This window comes from Mastomys coucha, unplaced genomic scaffold (assembly GCF_008632895.1).
Source record: "Mastomys coucha isolate ucsf_1 unplaced genomic scaffold, UCSF_Mcou_1 pScaffold14, whole genome shotgun sequence".
NCBI classification, from domain to species: Eukaryota; Metazoa; Chordata; class Mammalia; order Rodentia; family Muridae; genus Mastomys; species Mastomys coucha.
The window spans coordinates 103,133,354-103,148,784 of NW_022196896.1; positions in this window are offsets into that span (position 1 = coordinate 103,133,354).

Sequence of the window (15,431 nt, forward strand, 5' to 3'; positions counted from 1 at the left end):
TAAGAAGTTTATGGAGAAGCCGACTTACCCAAAAGCCAGCAGCCTAGTTAAGTTTGCCCCAATTTATGAGTAAGTTACTCGGTTTCCAAATGCTTCCTTAAGACATATAAAACAAAGATCCATTTGGAATAGAAAAGTCTTGGAAACATTTACAGACTAGCAAGTAGCAGAAGCACTCGAAAATGTCTAAGGACCTAAGTCCAATGTCTGCGTACGTCATCAAAACAGATGAGTTTCCCTCATCTGGACGTAGCTAAAAGGATGCAAAGCAGAGAGGAAGAAAGAGGAGGAGTGTTTCCGTCTTGCAAACTGGATCAAATAACAGATGTTCACTGCTCACTGGGGTCCAGTTTCCCAAGTGCGCTCACCCCTGGCACAGCCTGGGAGACCCTCTGAAAGCATGGCTTAGAGGAAAATGGATGGAAAGCCAGGTTAGGAAAACCCCTTTCAAAATGTGACTAACTTATCCTAGGTTTCTGGGGGCTCAATCTATTACATCAGGAGCAAGGAGGGTTCATCATATGGTAAAAATAAATTTGGAAAAAAGGTTATGTTCAACAAAATAACAAAGCTTTGTTTATTGCATGATTTCTCTGTATTGATAATAGTCTCAAGGGTTCCTTGGGTCAGTAAGGAAGGTCTTTGCCCAAAGCAGTCTCGCAGTCTCTCTCTCTCTCTCTCTCTCTCTCTCTCTCTCTCTCTCTCTCTCTCTCTCAAAACACCTACCATCTCTACCTGCAGTCTTTTAGGAGAATAGGTATTGTCACATATTATTTTGAAAAACTTCTGGAGAGACAATTGTAGTGATATATGCCTTCAAGTCCAGCCCTTGGAAGGCAGAGACACCTCTGTGAGAGCCAGGTCAACCAGGGTTATGTAAGATGCTGCCTCAAAAAAATCACATGAAACAAAACAAACTCCAAAGAGCTCAGGTCCAGGGGTTTAATGGTCCCAGAAAAGAACCTGAGTGTGTTTAGCTTATACTGAGGAGGTAGAGCCAGCGTTCCAAAGTCAATCTTCAGTCATTAACGAAGTACGTACTGTTTATCAATGGTTGTGGTTGGTACAAAGAGTGAAATTACCGTTGGTTTCTCCAGAAGTTTTCAAGATGCTCAAAACATAAAGCTTGTATCCATAGAAAGATATTCATGAGAGTCTCGTCGCTTGGCAGCTAAGCATTACCAAGAGTGGGCTGGCATGGATCATGAGGCCCTCCAAGGCCACCAAAGTTTAAGTCGCTGTGAGAGGTAGAAGAAGATCTTCTAGTGAGGGGAAGACTGCTGGTCCAGGGAAGATGCTTAGGAGCAACTGAAGCAGCTCAGCAGAGAGCAGAATGTGGCAAGCAACGGGAAACTTGGGGGAGCAGAGCTCAGTCTGCAGCTAGAAGTTCATCAGCAGTGATATGGAAACAATGGAAAGCAGGGGTGTGGAGTCAGTGACAATGCCAGATACAGGACACACCCGTCATGTCACACAAATAGGGGAGAGAAGCTAAGGCTTGGCCATAAAACTACTGGCCTTCCAATATGGCTTCTCAATGAGGTAGTTTAAATGTGAATGGCCTCCATAGGCTCATTGAAGGCTTGGTCACCAGGAAGTGGAACTATTTAAAAAGATTAGGAGGCATGGCCTTGTTAGAGGAAGTGTGTCTCTGAGGAGTGGGTTTTGAAGTTTTCAAAAGCTAGATGTAGAACTCTCAGCTAGTTTCCCAGCACCATGTCTGCCTGAATGCCACCATGTTACTGCCATGACAATGGACTAAACCTCTGAAACTGTAAGTGAGCACCAAGTTAAATGATTTCTTGTGTAGGAGTTGCCATGGTCATGGCGTCTCTTCACAGGAACAGAACAGTGACTAAAACGGCAGGTAAAGGAGCTTGCTGCCAAGCCTGACAGTGTAAGTTCAATCCCCAGGGCTTAGAGTATAAAGAGAAGATGGGCATCTGCAAATTGTCCTCTGACCTCTGTATATCTTCCATAGTACTTGTTCTCATATACATACATACATACATATATATATATATATATATATATAGATGTGTGTGTGTATGTATCTATATACATATATAGATACATATATATGTATATAGATACACATATATTCATGCACATATATGCACATGTGTGCACACACATAATTGTATTAAAACAATTTCTAAAAAAAGAAACCATTGTCACCATGGGTGTCACGGCCTCAGATAGAGCTCCAGGTAATCACAGCCCCTCCCCCTTCAAGACAAATTACTTCTTTCCATGACAAACATTCACAGTTGACCTGTAGAGCTTACAGGTTCTATAGTCACAAAAATTATTTTTTAAATGCTTTTTTTTTCTGAATAGATTGACTTTACCTCCCCATGTTATTCTCCAAATGGTATACTAGGGGCAACTCTGGACACAGTATATCCATTGCATTAGGAATTGTTAATGACTTAGGCCTTAAGGGATATGAGAGCTTGAGTGTCAGTTACAAGCAAATAGTCTGTCTGATATATGGGCCTTCAGTATCTGTGGATACTGGTATCCATGGAGTCTCAGGGTACAAAGGTCCCATACACCAAGGGACAACTATGAACAGTTCCAGAAGGCATTCAGAAGGGATAAAGGGGAATTGTTTTCCCTCCTCTTAACAAACCAGCCACCTTCTAGTGGAGGGAGGGGCTTAGTAGACTGTTCTTAGCCTCTGTCAGGGGAGACCAGAGATAGAAGACACAGATACATACTAATAAAAGACTCAGCTTCTCCTTGGTCAGCTCTGTGCGCTAAATAAACACTCTAAAAATAACATAATAAATTTATGCAGCAAGGAGAGACGAGCTGTGGACTGCGGAGTAAGGTAAACATTTTCTCATTCAGTTTAGAGGTTACCTTGGATCGCAACCAAGCAAAAAGCCATCAACATCCTAGAGTGTTGCAAGAATCCCTCCCTGAAGAGACATAAACAATGTCTACCCACTCCTTATAAGCCTTCAACAACAAACAAAAGTAGGGTTCTACCATAATTCAACATGGGGAACCAGTTCATTTATTGGGCCTACTTACAGAGCATAGAGAAGAGGTTGCATACAGGACTATGGGTAACCTGAGAGCAGCCATACTGGAAAGCCTTCAACCAGTATTAATGACATCTTCCCTATATACACTCTTCTAGATAGAGTTCCTCTCCAACTAATCTTTGGTTGCTTATGTATTCTAGCATCCCCCTAAGGCCCCAAGATATTGGCAATTAGAACAAAATTGAATAGAAATGTCTGAGAAGAGTAGCTGAACTGTTGGGTGAAGGTTCAATGACCCTGCCTAGTCTCCTTCTAGGAGGCAGTGGCAACAGCTAGTTAACTCATGGGTGACAGACTCCAAGTAAGCAAGCACAGCTGACCTCATGAAGACAGCAGCTGTTTTGCTTGGAGAACCATATTCTACAGAACTTCGGATGGTGCTCGGAATGAAATCAAAGGGACCTTCTGCCTAAGGAGTTTTACATAAAGGCTAAACACTCAAGAGGCTTCTTTATACCAGCTGTTCCCCTGTGAGGAGCAAAACAAGAGGGCTGGCAGTGTGTGGATCCCCAGAGACCTTCCTCATTTGTGCCACAGAGCCTATGCTGTGTCTAGACGCTAGAGGTTTTCAGTGCGTGACTGCAAAGTTCAAGGGATGAAAATAAGAATAGGCAGGAAAGAAAGCCTGGCTCCTACTTTATTCCTTTACTTCAGTGGTTCTTAACCTATAGGTCGTAACCCCTTAGGGAGTCAAGGGACTCTTTCACAAGGGTCACATATCAGATATCCTGCACGCGATACCTAACAGTAGCAAAATTACAGTTCTGAAGTAGCAATGAAAATGGTTTTATGGTTAGGGAGTAGGGTGTCAACACAACATGAAGAACTGCGTTAAAGGGTCGCAACATTGGGAAGGTTGAGAATTGCTGCTTTACTTCCGTATCCTGCCTGACAGAGTTGGCCTACCATCTGCATATCAGTGGCATAGGACCAAGACAGAGTAACTTCACTGCACGAAGCTCACGGTGCTACAAACACTCTCCAAGATAAGACAGAAGAAGGCCTGCCTTCTAAGGTACCAAAGTATAATCCTGATTGATCTTCTGCTAAAGCCAGGGGATGAGAGAAGGTGAGGCACTACTGAATATTACATCTTTTTTTTAATCATTTGTAGAATCAGTGTGTTTAATGACATTCAGGAATCAAAAGTGATTGTTTGTTAAGATTGTAAGTTGATGGAGTTCAGCACCCCATAAGAAAAGGGTCTCTGTGCCAGACCTCACAGTGCCCAGATCAACTCTGCAGATTACATGTTCTTTATCCAAAAAGCTTGGGCTCCCAACAATGCCAGAGATTTATTGTTGTTTAGTTTTAGAATATTTACACATATATGTAAATGTATGTGTCTATGTATACACACACATATATGCATATATATATATATATATATATATATATATATATAAAACACATGTTTCATATGTCACCTAAAGCTATATAATGTGGTATAAGTATGCAATATTTTAAACAATTGCATGCTGAAACAGCACGTCACGGTATGGAATGTTCCAGTTGTGGCACAAAAATTGGAGCATTTTAGATTCCAGATTGTTGGGTAAAAGATGCTCAACCTATATTTACAAAAGTTACTTTTTCCCCTACAACCATCCCTAAGCATTGTACATCACTTCCCACAAAAATACTAACCATCTGCGGCTGGAAATATTCCTCCTCTGAAAATTATGTTGGGACTTGGAAGGTCTGAACTCCCTGAATTCCTTTAATGTTAGTTGACCTAACATTTGAGGAATGGTTATACAGACTGGTCTGGTTAGCAATTAAATAAATAAATAAATAAATAAATAAATAAATAAATAAATAACAAAGAACTGTAACAGCTAAGAAGTTAAACATTAGAGATTCCAAAATTATTCCCCATGCTTCTCTGCAGAAATCCTGAAAGCCTCTTCTTTCCAGTGAGTACTAGTTTAAACCCAGTGCTGGGCTGGCATCTAGCTCATTTTTCTTAGGTATGTGGCCAGCCTCCACAGCTACAGAGCCTGGCTGGCTGTTCTGGCAACCTACTGGGCTGGCACTGTGAACAGGTGCAACTGGACACAGAGTGGTAGGTCAAAATGAAGTTCAACTAGATTAGATCATCAGGAAAAAATGTGCTGCTTTTCAAACGTAGCTGCCTTCAGTTCTCCTCTCCTGAAAACAAGCAGGAAGTAAATGTGTCCCTAAATAATACAATCAGCCCATGACAATAGGGTGGCAAAGCCCAATCTATCCTACAGCTCATGACTCCCCCTGAAAGCGTACTTGCAGAAAAACACCACCTGGCTGTCTCTGTCCCACCGCTCTGAACTTTCAAGTCATTGCCTGGAAGAAAAAGAAATTCACCTTGAACTGCAACAAACCGACATCCTGATGTGGTATCAATTGCCTGGTCACTAGTGAAGAATAAATCTAGGCTAGCCTATGTCTAACAGCTCATCTATCTATCAATAGACAGAGGAGGCAGAGGCAGGCAGGGGGATACTAGGCAGTTACCACACATGACATTCCTGCTTATGATGAATCAAGAGCGGAAACATTTACCGGGTTAGAAATGACAAACCAAGGGAGAAAGCCATCTGCTTATTATCATTTCAAAAACTGACCAGGGTTTGAGCCAGAAACATGGGAAGCAGGATGAGAAAGAACACCGGGAGACACGTCTTTCCCTTGAGAGCTTGACAGAAGGAAATAAATGAGCCCCACTAAAGGCACACCACAGTACTGGACGGCCAGGGAGGGAGGACTATATTTGTTCTCTGCAAAGTCTCTGAAACATCTTTGAGATTAGCCAATGGTAGAAGCACTCAGATGAAAGATGAGCAAGCCTACAGTGGCCTCTGGGAACTATGAAGAAGCCTGCTGTATGTGGAGTGCCAGCCAAGCACCACCAGCCTCCACTCTAGGGCTAGGCAGGAGATCCCAAATCCCAGGTCTAGGCACATCACTAGGCAATCGCCTTGCTTGAAGGTGGCTTAGGAGGGTATATGATCTGGAAGCTAGGAAAAGCCAGCTTCCCTCTGGGAGGGTCACTGTGCAGAGTGAGCAAACAGAAACAATGAATGAATGGGGAAGCAGAGAGTGGAGGCCTGCCAAGCAGCCATCAGCCATCCTGGATCATGATGGACAGGGTGACTCTGGGGCTTATTATATGTACAGAGACACTTCATGATTCTCTCTATTATCTGTGAAGCCAACTAGGAAACTTGAGTGGAGGAGGATCATCTTAATTATGGACAATTTCCAGAGGGAGAGAAAGAGAAAAAGGAAAACGAGGGAGAAAAGGCCTCCTTTTATTCCTTCTCTCACCCAAATGTCTACATTTACATCTCCATCCAATTTAGAAGTCTGGAAGTGTAACAGTAAATCCTGCTCCAAGTTCAGGCCCAGAGAGACTAAGGATCCTCGACTAATAGTGTAATACTACACAGTTAAATGGGGACAGGAGATACTTATGTGGTCAGATGGACCTAGTTTGGGATCTAAACTCTGGCCCTTGAGTAAACTCTCTGAACCCTGCTTTTCTTGAATCTGAATGAGGCACCATTGCCATGAGGTCTCAGTGCATCAAACATCAAGTGCTCTAATCCCACACAGAGATCTGCCCTTATCTCTATCAAGTCTGAGTATCCAGCAGAGAAAGAGTCACTAGTTGGTACCAGTAGTTGACTGGCATGATATTCGTCCTTTCCTCTTTCTTTTATGGCTTATGATTTGAACTACCATAAGAAACTAGGAGAGAGGCTGGAGGAATGGTTCAGGAGTTAAGGAACTAGAAGAATATAACCATGAGCCAGATACCACCACAGTTGCCGCGCTAACTAACAGTCTTGTGACCAAATTATTTCATAACCATATTTAGAAATATAAACTCCAATAAGTGATGTAAATAATAATATGAGCTATTTGTTGGGAAATATGGCCCAGGAATAAAATCCACAGAGTGAAAAATCACAGGGTTAGACTTCTTCGTTAGACGAGCAAGGGAGGGAGGGTCACACAGAGGAAGAAACAGCTGTACATTGCATCCTGAGCCCTGGGAGCAATGATGTTGGGAGTTTTCCAAGGAAACAGAAGAACAGGAGTATATATCCTGAGCCAGCAAGGACATGGCATTCTGGGAGAAGATGGAAGAGGAGGGGGGAAGGGGGGAAGAAATGGGACAGAGAACAACCTCAAGGTGAAGCTCTGGTGGCCAGCAGTGGTATACCAACCAAAGGCTTGTTAATCATCTTCTCAATGCATATTTATTAGTGCTTGCCATGGGCTCCTCCAGGCACCACATGTTTGAATTTAATGAAGAGCAATGGAAAGCCATTGAAGGGTTTCAATTGACGAAGAAGCAGAATGCATGATCTATTTACATTTTGAAAGTATTATTCAGTCTGCCAGTGGCCAAAGAGCAGTTGGGAGTACCAAATAGGTCATTCTCCCTGTAGTTCAAGAATGAGTAAAAGACAACTTGAACTCATGTGGTCTCCACAAAGGGGGAAAGTAGATAAATTGGGGGGATATTTGGAGATGGTGCTGATGGCATTGGGAATACTAGCTGTGGGAAAAAACACAGGATGGTATGAGGATAACTCTACTCTAAGATATGGACTCTGAGCTCATCAAAGCCAGAGAAAATACCAGAGCTGAAAGGAAAGACTAAGAGTTATTTGGGCTCATGAGGTTTTAGATATTTGTCAAGGAGTGAAGTAGAAAGGACTCAAGGTGTATACAAGCCTGAAGATAATTGCTTGAAAAAAAGACTCAGATTCAGCATAATTTCTGGGAAGTACTATTGAATGTTCATGTTAAAGATGATACTAGATGAAAACATATAGAAACTATGGGGAAAGAAAGTAATGTGTTAAGACCTCCCCTCATGTCCTCATTCCATTAGTGATCCTAAGAATCATATATGATTATCATACAAACCTGATCTTTGTGTCACAAATAGATACTTTACATATTGTATGGCCTGCCTGTGTCAAGTCCATCTCTGCATTTCCATTAAAATATTATCATTTAAAATTAATTTGGAGTGTCCTTTATAGTTAAAGGGTAGGGAAACATGTCTGTATATATAGCAAAACTGTATCATTCATCTTTAAAAATTCCAGATAAGATTGGGTTTCTCTCTCTCTCTCTCTCTCTCTCTCTTGCTCGTCCTCACTCACTCTTGCTTTCTCTCTCTCCCATGATTTTCTACCTAACAGAAATTATTTACTAAATTTTTTAAAAATTTAATCTTTGGTACAGAGTTCAGAAAGTTCTTCCCATTACTAAGATTTTTTATGATAAAATATAGCCAACCAGAACCTTATTATGGCACTGTATATGATGTTATGTATTTATCTTGTGTGTATACATATGTGTATGTTAAGTGTAGACATGTACCAGTATGTCTGTGGAGGTCAGAGGATAACTTTGAGGAGTCAGTTCTTACCTTTTACCTTGTTTTGAGGTAGGATCTCTTCTGTTATTTCCGCAGTTGCACAATGTTCCAGGCCAGCTGGTTGGCTCTGGAACTTCCAGATGATTCTCATATCTCTGCCTCCTATCTTGCTGTAGGAGTTCTGGGATACAGATTTATGCCACAACATTCACATTTTTATGTGTGGTCTGGGGATCAAACTCAGACCAGCAAGCTTGTGCAGTAAACATGTTACTTGCCAAACTATTGACCCAGCCCACAAAACAGTAATTTTTAAATAAAACTAGAAATCGCCTAAAGACATATCAATAATTGACTGTTAAGATATGTGATTTTACAGCTTAGAATGATTTTCAGCCATTAAAGTGATATGACCCTATTTGCTGACATTGAACTATAACTATTATGTATTTAGTAAAAAAAAAAAAAAAAAAAAAGGAAAGTAATGGAAAATATAAGTACAAGATGATTCCCTTTTGACCAAGTGTTTTACATTAACAACCTACATTTTTTGTGTTTCTATAAAAAAGTGAAGCTTGATTATTGTCTTTCTACGTTACCTACTTAAGAAATGAATTTCATTCACAATGTCACGTCTTTTCTAAAATGCATACTCGTGCTAAAGATGACTGACGTTTATTTAGTACACACTATGTGCCGGACTCTGTCACATTCATACATCAGTTGAAAAAAGCAGAGAACTGGCAAGAAATATTTCCATGAACACGTAATGAAGTTATCATTGCCTTTCACCTAATTGAGAAGTCAGAAAGCTGGCTGCTGCCTGCCTCTCCTATAGCTGCTGCAGTTCTTTTCCTGGACGCCACAGGGCCCAGAGCTTTCCTGTCTTTCATGACCAGGGGCAAATGTGAAGCAATCCAGTATTAACTCTGACAGCCTCCCACCTGTCTTTTTGCTATATTTCCACATCTCAGCTCAGCAGAACCAGCAATCTACCTCCAGCCTCGGATTCTGTTACTCCTAAACTTCTTTGCCCCTTCCCACTCATTTTTGCCCCAAGTTCTCAAAAAATGCCATCTCCTTTAACAACAAGACGTCTTATTTTCTTTGTACAGTGGTACTAATGAGGAACTATAGGAAAGGCAATAGGAGTCAACTAATTATCCTCTGAAGCATTGGTAGCTAATTTTTTTTTCCTTCTTTAACTTTTCTGGAGTTGAATCAAAACTAATGAAAATAAAATTAAGGATAAAGGTGTGTGGGGGGTGTTCTACCACTGGAACAAATGTGATGGGTACAATATTAATAATATGACCAACTGAAATGAAGAAATCCTGAGGCCAGTCCTGCTCTGCCAACTGGTCTACCTGGAGGTAGATATATGAAGACAGGTGTGTAGGGAACCAGAGAACAGAAGGAAGTCATCATCTTTCATGGTGTTCTTGATTTTCACAGTTTCTTCCCAGTCCCTAACCTCAAAACTCCCAATGTTCTGCTTCTTTAAGACCCCCTTTCTCCATGTCTGTAGTTACAGAGGTTGGGAAGGAGAAGGGGAGTGCATGTCTTAGATCAGAAAACGCTTCTCTACAGGAAGTCCAAGACAAAATGCAGCACAAGGCACCTCCAAACCATTTCGCTCACTTGTATTTTACATCAACCTCACATTTCCTGTCTCCAAAGAGTCTCACCAGATCCTAAGTTGGCGAGGACTTGAGAAAACTGAGAAACCACACTGTCTTGGTCCAAAGAAATAGACACACAGGGCTTACATTTTTCTCTTCCATTAGCGTTCAAGTATTTTAATGAATACCAGATTTTACTATTTGTTCCTAGGGGAGGGTATTTGAGTTTTCTGTGGCTCATTTTATTTTTAATATTTAAAACTTTCCCTCAGTGAGGCAAAGCCATAATTACATTTGTAAGAAGTCGGCTGTGTTTGGTGACTGGAACTATTTTCTAAATGTAGTGACAAAAATTAACTACATATTCCTTTTGCAAGGTGCTTTCCCTACTATACTCCCCCCCCTCCCAATTTTTTTTTCAATTTATGAAGACCTTAAGGTTCTGAGGCTAACCTGAATCCTGTCATGTGTGAATGTGGACGCAGAACAGCCTATAAGAAACCATTTAAGCAGATACATACAAAGAAAAACTCATGTACGATATAAAGAGCATTCAAATTGTTCCATCTAACCACGGGGAAGAGCAAATTGTCCTCCAAGTACAAAGTTGCTTAAAGACAGAGACTTGAGAACTAAATTGGAAGCTGACATCTTGACGGGCTCATGACCTAGTTTCAGACACAGAGCTGTGGAAGAGTGACAAACGAGGCAAAGCGGGGGGGGGGGGGGGGGGGGAGAAGTAAGCTGCAGCAACCAGGGAGACAGAAAAGCAAGAGGAAAAGGATGAGCTGGAAATGAGGAGCAGAGTCAATGCAATGAAGACTAAGATACTGAGCTAAAACAGCATAGCCAGACTGGCTACCTGAAAAACCATTCTCTGATAGATGGGCAGTACATGAAATAAATACTGAAAATTTGGGTATTATTATGATTATGAACATTTTTGAGGAAAGACTGCTCACTTTTTTTTTGCCTACCAAATTAATAATTGTGATAGTTAATATTGATTATCAACTTAACAGGATCTGGAATCATCAAGGGACATATCTCTAGACTCGTCCGTAAGGGATTTTTAAGATTAGGTTAATTGAAATGGAAAGGCTCCACTAGACCTGGATGAAACCTTTCAATAGGCTGGGATGCTGGGTTCAATATAAAAGACAGTGGGCTGAGCATCAGCACGCATCTGTGACTCCTGCCTATGGACACAATGAGACTGCTAGCTCAAGCCCTAACCACTGTGACTCCCTTGACGTGGTGGACTATGTACCTTCATACTGAGAGCCAAAACAAGCCTCCATTCTTTAAGTTGCTTTGTCGAACGTTTTGTCATAGGAATGAGAAAAGTAATTAATACAAAAGTCTATTAAAGACTGGTAAAGAGCAGGCATGTTTTGTGTGTTTCCCCCCACTGTTTAATATCAGACACTGCAGATATCCAAAGATTTAATTTCTGTGTCCCTGTGTGTATGTAGATACCCACTAGAGCAGATGAACTTTCAGGAAATGATTCTGTGTCTGTGGTCAGCAGATCTTAAGTCCACAGTTTTCTTTCAACAAGGGAAAAAAAATCACAAGTTGGCCTCTTTAATCTCACTGTCTCTGCCTTTACAAGATAAAAGAAAATAAATAAATAAATGGCTCATAAACAAAGCAAACAAGAGGAAACAAATGAGCAAACAGATTGTGGTAAACCAGTCAGGAGCTGAACCTTCAGCGCAGTCCAGATCCTCTTCTTTATCTTAGAAGGTGGTTCTCCAGAAAACTTCATTTTGTCTTGTTTTGTTTCATTTTATCCTAGGCAATCTTTCTATATGGGTGAGCGCCTACTGTGTCTCTATAGAGCACCAATAAGTTGAAATGATGAATGTAATTGTAGAAGGTATATTTTTAAGAGCTAAGTGTTTATTGGTATATGTGATATTGGGCTTCAATTTAAAATACTCTGCTGTTGGTGTAAATATTACAGGAATGCCAGAGAATACCACTTATAGGCAACTAAAAACCATCAGTCAGAAAGGAGTCGGGTTCATCTTTTTTTAAAAAAAAAGATTTATTTTATTTATTTTTTGGTTTTTCGAGATAGGGCTTCTCTGTATAGCTCTTGTCCTGGAACTCACTCTGTACACCAGGCTGGCCTCGAACTCAGAAATCCGCCTGCCTCTGCTTCCCAAGTGCTGGGATTAAAGGCATGTGCCACCACTGCCCAGCTCTGAGTACACTGTAGCTGTACAGATGGCTGTGAGCCATCATGTGGCTGCTGGGAATTGAACTCAGGACCTCTCCTTGTTCCAGCCCGCTCGCTCCACCCTGCTCCCTCCGGTGTAATACACTGTAGCTGTCTTCAGACGCACCAGAAGAGGAAGTCCAATCTCATCACGGATGGTTGTGAGCCACCATGTGGTTGCTGGGATCTGAACTCAGGACCTTCGGAAGAGCAGTCAGTGCTCTTACCCCTGCTGAGCCATCCCACCAGCCCCAGGTTCATCTTAAAGGACTGACTCTATGCAAGTTTCTAGCAAACACACTCAAGTACAGAATTTCGGATAGCATTTAGATAGTTCTGCCATGTAATCTTTTTAATATTAAACTTTCTCTTTCAGAGACTCCTGATTGGCTTATTGAGGAACATGGAAGAAATTGGTATTTTTAGAATGTCAAGATACTTTTCTGGGACTACATTTCTGAATTGTCCTTGGTTTTGATATTTGTGACATTCACATACAAACTTCAAAAATAGGGGTTTCCTGCCTCTATTTTGTATAATTCATTTACATTATTGATACTTCAGTTATTCTTCAGGGAAGAGGCTGTGGGGCTAAAACGCAGTTGCCAAAGGCCTAGATAGCAGCACCTTCTCCTCAAAGAACCCGTTGGCATTTGAAGCTCCCTTTAGGATGAGAGTGAGGTCAACTGGCTCTCCCCTTTCATGGATCTAATTACATCTAATTGACATAAGGGCAAAGGAGTCCTGCTTCATTCCCCTGAGAAATTCCTTTATTTATTTTATTTTATTATTTTTTATTTATTTTACATTAAGAATTTGACTCAAGGTATAGTGGCACTCGCCTTTGATTCCAGAACTGAGGAGGCAGAAGCAGACAGATCTCTGCGAGTTCAAGGCCAGCCTGGTCTTCACAGCCAGGACTAGGTAAAGAGAGACCTTGTCTCAAAAGAAAAAAAAAAAAAAAACAACCTGATAGCAGCTGGGCTATAGGAAAGACCAGAGTAACCCTAGGAGTGAACTCACTACAAGAATAGCCACATAACAGCTGGACATGGTAGAGAACAGAAATGTTCCTGGTACAGTCCAGAGTTGGTCTAGGATCCTAGCCTGGCACAGCTATGCCAGGTGCATAGACGAAGGTGCACTGACCATCCCTCTCCTATAAACAGCAATATCTTCAACTAGAGACAGGAATGGAGATATTCTAAAGAGACACTTGTGTCTCTTACTATCAGACAATTAAGACAATTGTCCCCAAGGAATTGTAATTTCCCCTAGAGTCCCATGCTGGGAAAAGGAGAACTCTGGAGCCTCATGCCAACCAGAGAGGAACCTTGTCTCCAAGAAGAGATTACATACAGTTCTGACAACATGTCAGACTCCTCGCTGGATAGCCTAGACCTGAGACAATGGCCCACGTCTTGACTAGGACTGCTTAGTTATCCAGACCTCTTATTCTGTATTTGGACCTGAAGCTCATTTCAGGATACTGGAGATGGACATGCTGGAGAGAGGACTGGACCTCTTTGTTCCTTTTCCTAATTGGGGGAACATCAAATAAATCACCCTTTTCTGCTTTTCTCTATGACTTGTTTAACACACCAGGCTTGTTAGGGCTGCCAGAGTCCAGGCACTGACACTAACCACTCCAGTGCCCCAAGGCAACCAGAGGCAAGTCCTGCTTCAGAGGTCACACTACAAGGCATTAGCATCGGATAGTGTACCTTCCAGGACAGCTACACCCAGGATTAATGTACAGACTCCATAAACAAACCAGGGGGAGCCCAAAAACATTAGAGGAACGAGCCTGCTGATTTCGTCTCCTACCACAATCAGGAGAGGTCTTGAAGGCCATGAAAATAGATAGCAAGTCAGTGTAATTCATTCACATTCCCAAATAAAAACTGGACACCACCTATATTGTTTTTTCCTTGCTAGTTTTTACACAAATCCACTCAACTGAATACTTCTCTGCTCTTAGTAACCTCTGAATGCCACAACTCCTTTATCTATAGTCTCCAGGTCAGGCCTTCCTCTGAGATGATTGTTTTTTTAAAGCTATGCTGGGATTTAGTATTTTTTTAAAAAAAAATTCATATGCTTCCCCCAGATCCAATGTCACCTGGCAGGCTGTCGTTATTACCCAAGAGCCTGTGGTGTGGCCATGTTTTTCTTGCCCATCCAACAAGGTGTGGAAGAGCAGAGGGCTTTGATGTTTAACGGCTGTGAAATATTACACGTGGGTTTCATTGTACAGCCCCAGCCTTGGCCCTTCCACATCCCAGCTTTGGTAAAGCAGCATCCCTGTGGGTTGTGTCCAGTGTTTAACTTCCAGTTCCGCTTCCTGCTCTCAAGGGCTTCTCCGCCTGAATGAACTGAGATTTCATTTAAACACAACTCAAGCTCAAGGTTTACGATAAAGTTCGTCCTTTCAAAAATGAAGCCCCAGGGCTCGCCTATTTTCTCAGCAAAGAAGCAGAGCTGGGCTCCTTTCGGAGCATCCCACAGAAAACCAAAGCACTTGGCTACATACACAGGTCTGAAGAGTTACACAAATAATACTGAAACAAAGGGCCATCGATGTGTCACAATAAAACTTTATTTACAAAAATCAGGCTGCTGGGACATGGCTTATAATTTATGTTGTCATGTTCCAAGGCCTTATACTCTGCATCAGATGACTTTCCTCTGCTGTGTGTTTTTTGTTTTTGTTTTTGTTTTTGTTTTTTTACGATAATAACTCTTTGAACTGACAGATCCTTCATGAGCAGAGGAAAAAAATAAATTTCAGAATATTGGGATATATAGCCTTTAGAACTGCATAACAGATTTTTGTTTATTTGTTTGTTTGTTTTTGCAGGACAGAGTGGATTGCTAAGTAAATAAACAAAATAAGTAACTTTAGTAAGCAATTATAAACACTTTGGGGGGAAAAGCCAGGAGTGATGGTCCATGCCTATACCCAGTATTCAGGATGCAGAGATAGAATGACATACCTGAATCCAGTTTTGACTACACAGTAAGTTCAAAGCCAGCCTGGGATACATGAACTCCTGTCTTAAAAAAACAAAACACATGCTGGGCAGTAGTGGCGCACACCTTTAATGCCAGCACTTGGGAGGCAGAGGCAGGTAGATTTCTGAGTT